Here is a 10,445-nt window from a genome sequence, read left to right as displayed (position 1 = left end):
ACCGATGAAGAAGTACATGGGTGTGGATAGTCCAGAATCTGCTTGAACGAGGACAATGATGAACAAGTTCCCTGCCAGGGTGAGCAGATAGATGCACAGGGTCCCTGAGAATGCAAGAGGTCACAGAGTTCCAGTGGTAGTGAAACCATTAAGGATAAAATTCTGGGTCCATGTGTGGTTGCCATGATCCATGATTCCTACGAACAAGGGGTAAGACAAACAATTAACTACTTCAGGATTCTTCCTCTATTCAGAAAACTTTCCCAATGCAAAGAACACTGAATGGGAGCACCTGAAAGGAACTTGACATTATCTAAGGAATGCTCTTCACTTTGCAATAGAGGAATCGTAGCCTGCAGGCAGAAATTGTTGACCCTGTACCATAGAATCTGTTAATAGGGCTGAAACTAGAAACCAAGGCTCCTGATCCCAGTTCAGTCCTTTTCTGTGTTATAATATTGTGTTCTAGATGCTCAGAAACTGGATTTCTTCCCTACACCACCATCAGGAAACAAAAGAGAGAGGAAAATTCCTACCTCCAACCTTCCTATACTTTCCACTGATAAAATAACCAGCCATATTGGGCTGTGGAGAAGACAGAAAAGTCATCCCCTAAAAGTGACTGTTGAGGCCTCTTTCAGGAAGCCTTCAGAAGTTTACAGACTGTTCTCATAAGCACTAGAAGCAAAGATGGGAAATTAAAGAAATGCAGAAGCTCTGAGAACAATCCCTGAAATCTTACGAATGTGGCACCCAATAACTCACTCAGCAGAGACGCTATGCGTTTTGAAAGATGATTTCCAAAGGAGACAGGAACCAGGAATTCTCAACAAGAAAAGCCATGAGGTTAGAAGGCCCAAACAAGGAATCCTGAAGGTTAAAAAGAGAGCCTTCTGTCAAGTCAGGGATTTGGCTTTGTGAATTTGCAGTATCTCTGACAACGCACATCGGGCAGAGCAACTTCTCCTCACATACCCCCAACTTCTTCTTTTCTAAAATAAAAAAGATTTGAACAGATGTTTTCAAAGACTCTTACAACACAGATAATTTATAGTTCCCTAAAGTCACTGAAAAATATTTGTGGATTGTGGCGGGCATCAACACCACCATCCCTAGAGTTTTCCTCCCACACCTCATCTAGGAAAGGTCAAAGCCCTTGCCTTGTCTTCTTCTCCAGTTACTCTCATCTCTGCTGCACCATCACTGCCCATTACCTGACTGTTTTGATGATGTTAGGATTTGCAGCATTCTCCCGAGCATTCTTTCTACCTCAGGACACTTTCCTACTTATATTTCATGTTCTTGTAAATGCTGGCTTCCCAGGGGTTCCTTGTTGTGTGTTCCTTGGGGTTTCTGGGTATGGCTAGCTCTCAATAGGAGTTCCTCTGGGGCAGGATGTTGGGTGCAGGAAAGTGAAGCAGATCAGCTCCATTCCTCAAATGACTTTTCTAATTCTTCAAATCTGATTGTTGGGTTCTAGAATCCAATATCAGGGACATTGCCTCTTCTGAGGCACTAGAAGTTTTTCAAGTCCCATATAGCTTTCTATGGGGAAACACAACCCGTGTTGCATAATCTTATGTACAAATGGAGAGAGAAAATCACTGAGCACCCCAGAAGTGAGTGTCATTTTTTTTAAAAATTGCCTTGCAAGGAGACTTCTCAATCATCTTCATTTCCATTCAACTCCAATAACAAGAACTGGATGACCCAAGAGGAGTAAATCAATTTGCCCACTACTAACTTTACCACGGTATGAGAAAGATCAGCAGCACCATCACTTCTACCTTGACTCTCTTCGTCTTCATGACAATCACCACCACCACTTCCTTCACCATGTCCACTATCATTTAGTCATTGATTTAATCATTATTGAATGTCTACTATGTACTGTTCTAAACCACCAATATTGCTATCGTCCTTTTCACCACTACTGTTATTATTGTTATATGGGACATCCACAGAATGTGTATCCAGTTTTCCATCATCACTCTCCTTTTTATTACCATCAGCATCATCTTCAGAAAATTTCTGCAGTCAGCATATGAACTCTGACCTCAACTGGGCACTATACCTACACATGTACTGGATGGATATAAAAGTCCATAGAAATAACAGATTGAAAGCCTTAACCTGTTAGAGAGTAATAAATTTGCATCACTTTTAGATGGAAATGTGGTTTAACATTTACAAATCAGAGGCATGGGACAAGATAATAGCAAAATTAAATTGTCTATCAGGACTTTAACCATAAAAGATTCACATATAGACCACAGAAATTTAAGAGAAACCACTGAATCTCCTCAGATTAACGTAGAAAATCCTCCTGCAAGAGCTGGAGTTGTTTAAACAGTAGAAAAAGATGATGCTTGGCTTTGAGAATTTTACTTTAGAAAATAATGTAACCTCAAGATTGGAAGAATCTCTACTTGAATAAAAAATTCTCAGATGCTTAGGTAGTTAGAGGTTCTCATTCAGTCTTTTCCAACCTTGCAGCTAGATTCCACTTCATCTGAAACACCTGACCTTTCTCCAGAATGGAGAAAAACTGCTGCATTCCCCACAGTCCCAAACACCAAAACACTCCTAACTTGCAGTTTTCTTTATGGATCTATGCGACAGATTCTGAGACAGCCTTCCCCCATGCTTTGCAGTGCCCACGTATATCACCATGGCTTGACATTAAAAGAGTATATTATAATGGCTGTGTATTTGCCTTCACAAAGCAATCAATGTAACACAAATGTGTGTTTATATGAAGCTTATATACAAACCCAAATCAATGCAAAAATATATGTTAAATATTTAACACTGTGTATCAATAAAGAGTGAAGTGTTTGAGTTAAAAGTAGCATGAAGAGAGGAAATAAAAGTTGGAGAGTTTCAAGTTTAGGCTTTGCTTAGCTAAGAAAATAGTTGTTTTCTTCTCATGTCATCCCCCACCAATAGAACATTCTCACTTAATATTTATTCTGCATCAGAAATGGATCAAGAGAAAAGAGCAAGGTCTAACGCCTCCATCAAGAAATTGATGATTTAACAGAGACAACTAAGACTCCCTGTTACAGTGTTAAGCAAAGAACATATGATTTTAAAAGCATCAACTTTTAACAATATGTTGTTAATATTTGAAAAAAGCCTATGTTATAGGTAATGATTACAAAGAATAGGTGAAGACTTTTAGTAAAATAATCTCATAAGTGATTTTAATTTTTTCCATCTAAATGCTCTGTGTTATGGACATGTTTATATATAATACTGTTTTCCAAGAAGAAAATTGTGACCCAAAAGCTAGAAAAGGTATTATCAAAAGCAGCTTAAATAGGGGCTGGCCCAGTGGAATAGTGGTTAAGTTCGCACGTTCCCCTTTGGTGGTCCAGGGTTCACCAGTTCAGATCCCGGGTGCAGACCTACACACTGCTTCTCAAGCCATGCTGTGGCAGGCGTCTCACATATAAAGAAGAAGAAGATGGACACAGATGTTAGCTCAGGGCCAGTCCTCCTCAGCAAAAAGAGGAAGATTGCTGGTGGATGATAGCTCAGGACTAAACTTCCTCAAAAAAAAAAAAAAAAAAGGAAAACAGCTTAAATAATATGAGAGGGGAAATCACAATGATTCTGTTATTCAATCATTAAATATATTTATTAATTGCTATTTTCCACACCTCATACTAGGAAAAGAATGAGTTGCATAAACCATACTGTCTTTCCTCAGATACTTAATTTGGAGTGGAGGAGACAGATCCCAAAATAGGCATTTATAAAACAACAGGAACGCTTAAATGCCAATTAGGACTGTGTGGTGGAGAACATTATAATTTCTTTTTTTTTTTTTTAATATGAGAAAACAGTTGTTCAGAGAGAGGTTAAGTTTTTTACTCCAAACAGTATAACCAAAAAGTGGCAAAACTTAGCTTTGGACCAACATCTTCCCTCTCTGACCTGGAAATTTGTATCTTACCCATGTGGGTCTAGTTCAAATCCTGCTTTCTTTGAGAAGTATTGCAATCATGAAAGGAAAACTCCCTAAGCAGGAAGCAATGTGAGCAGTCTCCACTCCAGCCTCTCATTTGGCAGACAGAGAATGAGGCTGAGGAAGTCTTGCCAAGGTCACCAGCCCACTGGAGTAGATCTGAAGTTGAATCCATGTCTCTTTAGTATAAGCCCAGTAATCTTTCTGTTTTTATTTTTACAGAAAAAATGATTAAAAACAATTTAATAAAGAGCAGTCATGACCCAGTGACCTGCCTCTGCCATATTCCAGTCCTGTCTTAGTCACCAATGAGCTGTGCATCGTTGGCAGGTCATGTTGCCTCCTTGGCCTTCAATTCACTCATCTGAAAAGTAAGAAGATTGAACTAAATCATCTCAGCAGAGGAACTAGTTGAGGAACCAGGAGAGGAAAGAGGGCATAGGGAGTGGCTACGGCTTCCGGTGCCTGTTTCTATTTTCTGTTTCGGTCTGTTTTCTACTTTTTACTCATCTGCTTTATATACTATGGCTCTAATGCTGTTTGTTTGAAAATATAGGATCAGATTCCCTGGTTGTCTTCTTTGATACTTTGAGAAAGCTGGGTCTACTTACTAGGGTTATGCGGCAATTGCCAAACTAACGTGAAGAAGGAAAGAACATTCCTAGTTCCAGGTTACCTGCCTACCTGTGGCAGAAATAGGCAAGAGTACATTCTGAACTGGTAATAACATTTAGCGCTCTCATCAAAAGAGTCGACAAGACTAGGGCCTCATGTAGGGTTGGAGTCCAGAAACCAAGGGCTGAATGATGGCCTAACTTAATTTAAAACTCCTACTAATAGTGAGGGACAGAGAGGATGAGGAAACTGGGGCCGGGTCTGAGACCCTTGATATACTAAGGAGTCTTCTGTTTCTGCTATGTCTAACACAGAAACTGGGTAGTCTAGGAGAATAAGGATGAGAGTTTTAGTAGATCCAGGTGTCACAGGTCAGGGAAGGTAAAATCAGGGTAATGATGAGCTCTCGCATTTTCTGAATCTATTATCTTTAATTGTGTCTCCCATTTACCTCCCCTTATGTGCCTTCCTCTCCAAGCATTCCAGACTTACTAATTACTGAACTCATCTCCTTACCTGTCCTATATTACTGCTTTATAGAAAATGTCCTCCTCCCTCTTTCCTCACTAAAGCATGAACATGAGCCATCATTTTTGCTGTGCTCCTGGACTAGTCATAGAGCCTTTCTGAACCTCAGTATATTCATGTATAAGTTTGTATACCCAATTTAGTGGGCACTTAATAAATAGTATTACTGCTATTACTACTAATCTGTTGGCTGTAAATCTATGTATTGAATTAAATTACTGATGGTTGGTCTGAATGGGCTAAAGGATTAGGCAATTCTGAACATCATTTAAACCGATCTTAATTGATAGGGCTAGAAATCCCCCTAGCAGTATAGTCTCCTAATGTGCCCCACCTTGCCTCATTGAGGAGGCACTACTGAAATTTGAGAGTGCTTGGAAAGTATTAAAGAGCTGTACCAATGTATGGGGCCTGTAGGAATTCTGTACATGGGTATTTCTGCTCAGAGGCCCAGCACCAGGAGATGACCCTGGCAATCTTTGAGCAGTGTATCCAAAATAACTCTTAAATATCCATTCCCCCTCCTTCTCAGTTAGATCTCAGGCAGTTGTATTGAACTTTCATATCCTTATCCAATCCAGGCTTTTTGCTTCCACTTCTCTTTGGTCAAGCAGAGAAGCCTTGGACTCACTGCTGAATTACCACTGTCGCACACAGCCTGTTTGAAGGACCTGGAGACCTAGATATCCCATAGGGAAGCAAGAGAGACAGACCTAGCCAGCTAAGGAAATCCTCCCACAAAACTTTTCTTCTGAGCAACTCAGGGGAACAGAGCAAAGCCCTAACAAGTTTGCTAATAAGAAGGCGAATAAGCTGCTTAATTGAGCTGGGGAGGCCAGAGGATGAGTCAGAGGAACTGTTCCCAGGAGGGGGCTGTGCCTGTTTAACGAAGCACAGCCTCAACTTCAGTAATTATCGGTATTTTGTCTGCAGAGACTTCCCAGAAACTGAGTGTGGAGCAGAGAGCTTTGGGGAGGTCCCAGTTTTCTCCTCTTGCCTCTCTCAATTAATACTAATTGGGAACGTGAGAATGCAGACCAGGATGTCACAAAAACAGATCTAGAATACAGTCCTTCTAGGAGTCCTTTCCCCAGGCCTACCCAGGAGACCCCAGCATCACAGCTTTGCCTGTACCAGACGGAAGAGCATCTGCTTCCTACATTCATAGGAGGCACTCTGGAGGTGTAGTTTGGGAGTTAGGAGGCCTGAGTTTTGGTCTAAGCTCTGCCTCTAATTCACTCTCACTCAAAGTGGGTCACGCACCTTCCCTGACTTGTATTTTTTTTCATGAACTACTCAGTTTCTTTGAACTGTACTGTTAAGAACTATGATAAATCATGTTTTTCATTCTGAAACCCGAGGCAGCAACATCAAGATTCAAAAGTAGTAGCCTCACTTCTGCTTGAAAAAAAATTCTTGAGTGTGAAGGAAGTGAAGACAGAAGTAAGGAATATGAGAGTGAAATAAATATATGCCCCAAGGGGCACCTCACCCCCCACAAAGGAGAGGTGTATACCATCTGACTTCAAACAAAGGAAGGCATTGCCACATTTGTTTGTTCTTTCAGAACATCTTCTAAACTCTCATTTCCTTTTTAGGAACAAAGACTATCATTTACTTTTAGAAAAAAATAAAGCACTTCCGATCATCTGTGTATCTGCACATCTCTGCTTGTCTGCACAGCCATACATACATATATGGCACTAGCTCTCGTGACTCTCAGATGCTACCAGGAAATCAGAACCACAAGTGCAATTTTCAGTGTTCGTAATAATATAGAAGAACACGCAGGAAGAAAACCTTGGGTCTGAACTCCAATGTCATAAATAAGCATTTGTAAAATTTAGTGCAATTTAGCCAACCCCTTTTTGCCTCATTTTCAAAACTGAAAATGTTAACAATACCTACCTTTAAGGTTTCTAGGAGAGTTAAGATAATTTATGTTGGCATATAGTAGGTGCTACAAGAATGAAATCTAACTATGTTGATTGCTATTGTTATCAGAATTGTATTTGCACATCTAATACCTAAAAGAACCAGAGAGATGACTCCTCAATCTACAAGAGTAATAGTTCACTGAGGAGTTCAACAAAGTGCTAAAATCCTAAACAAGCTTTAGTTCTGTGGAGTCACAGTGTCCTTTCAGAAGCCTTGCAATCACTCACAGAACAAGCTACTTAAAAGTGATCAGAACCACTTCCGTAACTCACCCAGACTTAGTTATCTTTGATGATCTGAACTCTTCTTCTGAAAAGGGCCAAGCAAACCAGAATAATTTTTTAGCCATGACCTAAGAAGAGATCCCATCTAGAGACATATGAGGTCTCAACTGATACATACCAGCCTTAATGAGTTATTGGGAGGAATCAGAAGACATAAGAAAGGATTCTGATCAAAGCCTGTTACAGAGAAGTTTAATTAATATTGTTTTATCCTCTTCCCTTTCAGAAGTGCCCATATTACTAAAATCTTTATCAAAGTGTGATCACTTTTCACCTTACCCAGAGGGTTGCATACAAGCTCTGGTCTTCCTGTTGTTTTATTGCAAAGAAATTTTCAGTTGCCTTTAAATACCATAACACATCGTTTTTTTCAGTATACTTTATTTTTTTTAGAGCAGTTTTAGGTTCACAGCAAAACTGAGCAGAAAGTAGAGAGCTCACATATACCTCTTGCCCTGTTACACATACTGCTCTCCCCACCACCAATATCCCCCACCAGAGTGGTACGTTTGCTACAATCAATGAACCTGTGTTGATACATCATTATCACCCAAAGTCTAGTTTGCAATTAGGGTTCACTGTTAGTGTTGTACATTAATGAGTTTGGACAAATGTATAAAGAAATGTATCCATCATTACAGCATCATTAAATATAGTTTTACTGGAGGCCAGCCTGTGGCTGAATAGCTAAAATTCCACATTCTCTGCTTCTGCAGCCCAGGTTCTTGGATTTGGATCCTGGGTACAGACCTACTCTACTCATCGGCCATGTTGTGGAGGCATCCCACATATGAAATGGAGGAAGATTGGCAACAGATGTCAGCTGTCAGCTCAGGGTGAATCTTCCTCACAAAAAGTAAGTAAATAAATTATACACAGACACACACACACACACACACACACACACACAGTTTTACTGCCCTAAAAATCTCCTGTGTTCCATGTACTTGGCCCCTTCTGCCTAACACCTAGCAACTACCGATCTTTTTACTGTCTCCATAATTTCGTCTGTTCCAGAATGACATAGTTGGAATCATACAACCTTTTTAGATTGGCTTCTTTCACTTAATAATATGCATTTAAGGTTCCCCCATGTCTTTTCATGGCTCAACAGTTCATTTCTTTTTATGACTGGATAGTAAACCATTGCCTGAATGTACCACAGTTTATTTATCCATTCACCTACTGAAGGACATCTTGATTGCTTCCACATTTTGACAATCATCAATAAAGCTGTTGTGAACATCTGTGTGCAGGTTTTCTGTGGATACATGTTTTCAACTCATTTGGATAAATACCAAAAAGCAAGATTGCTGAAATTTTTTGGTAATAGTATGTTTAGAAACTTCCAAGTTGCCTTCAAAGTGGCTGTACCATGTTGCATTCCTACCAGCAATGAATGAGAGTTCCTATTGCTCCATATCTTTGTCAGCAGTTAGTGTCAATGTTTTGGATTTTGGCCATTCTAATAGGTGTGTAGTGGTATCTAACTGTTGTTTTAATTAGCAATTTCCTAGTGACTTATGATGTTGAGCATATGACCTTTCCATATGCTTCTTTGTAATCTATATATCTTCTTTGGTGAGTTGTCAGTTCAGATTTTCTGCTCTTTTTTTAATCAGGTTGTTCACTTTCTTGTTGTTGAGTTTTGAGTTCTTTGTGTATTTTTGATAATAGTCCTTTATCACCTATGTCTTTTGAAATTATTTTCTTCCAGTCTCTGGCTTGTCTTCTCATTCTCTTGACAATATCCTTGGCAGAGCAGAAGTTTTCCATTTTAATGAAGTGCAGGTTATCAACTATTTCTTTCATGGATCATGCCTTTGTTGTTGTATCTAAAAAGTCATATGTAAACCTAATTATCTAGATTTTTCTCCTATATTATCTTCTAGGATTTTTATGGTTTCGTATTTTACATTTAGGCCCATGATCTATTTTCAGTTAAATTTTATGAAGAATATAAAGTCTGGTCTAGATTCATTTTTTGCATGTGGATGTCCAATTGTTCCAGCACCATTTGTTGAAAATGCTATCTTTTCTCCATTGTATTTGCTTTGCTCTTTTGTCAAAAATCAGTTAACCATATTTTTGTGGCCCTATATCTGGGCTCTTTATTCTTTTCCATTGATCTACTTTGCCAGTCTATTATGAATACTGCACTATCTTGATTATTGTAGCTTTATAGTAAGCCTTGAAGATGGATAATATCAGTCCTCTGACTTTGTTGTTTTCCTTCAATATTGTTTTGGCTATCCTGGGTTTTTTCCTTTCCATATAAATTTTAGAATAAGTTTATTGATATGCACAGAATAACTTGCTAGAATTTTGATTTAGACTGTGTTGACTCTATCGATCAATTTGGGAAGAACTGAGATATTGACAATGAATATTGACTCTTCCTATTCATGAACATGGACCATCTTTTCGTTTATTTCCTTTTTTAATTTATTTCATCAAAGTTTTATAGTTTTCCTCATATAGATCTTGTACACAATTTCTTAGATTCCAACCAAGGTATTTCATTTTTTGGAGTGCTAATGTAGATGGTACTGTGTTTTTATTCATAATTCCAATAGTTTGCTGCTGGTATATAAGAAACTGATTGAGTTTTCTATAGTAATCTTGTAGCCTGCAACCTTGCTATAACCGCTTATAAGTTTCAGGAGTTCTGTTGATTATTTAAGATTTTCCACATAGATGATCAAGTCATCTGAGAACAAAGAAAGTTTTATTTCTTTATTCCCAATCCATATACATTTGTTTCCTTTTCATTCTTATTGCATTAGCTAGGACTTTCAGTATGATGTTGAAAGGGAGTTGTAAAAGAGAACATTCTTGTCTTGTTCCTGATCCTAGCTGGGAAGCTTCAGCTTTCTCATCGTTAAGCATGATGTTAACTGTAGTTTTTTGGTAGATTTTCTACATCAATTGAGGAAGTTCACTTCTATTAATAAATCCTTTTTATTAGCAGAATTTAAAATAAGTACAGGAAAACAACTTTGAAAGAAATGATTGTGTTTTATTTAGTTCTAATTGCTAAAGAAAGGGAAGAAATAAAATGCAAAACAAATCATCCAAATAGTTTTCAGTTATTTTATTAGGTGGAT

General features: G+C 38.6%; 1 pseudogene; it reads right to left on the bottom strand.

Annotated features, from left to right (window-relative positions):
* The window catches only part of LOC124249720 (olfactory receptor 10C1-like), a 718-nt pseudogene extending 526 nt beyond the window's left edge, over nt 1–192 (bottom strand).
* Nucleotides 193–10,445: the final 10,253 nt, after the last annotated feature.

The sequence above is a fragment of the Equus quagga genome, chromosome 13 (assembly GCF_021613505.1).
Source record: "Equus quagga isolate Etosha38 chromosome 13, UCLA_HA_Equagga_1.0, whole genome shotgun sequence".
In the NCBI taxonomy this organism is placed as follows: Eukaryota; Metazoa; Chordata; class Mammalia; order Perissodactyla; family Equidae; genus Equus; species Equus quagga.
The sequence above is the reverse complement of the archived record's forward strand: the minus strand, read 5'-3'. Positions and strand labels throughout refer to the sequence as shown.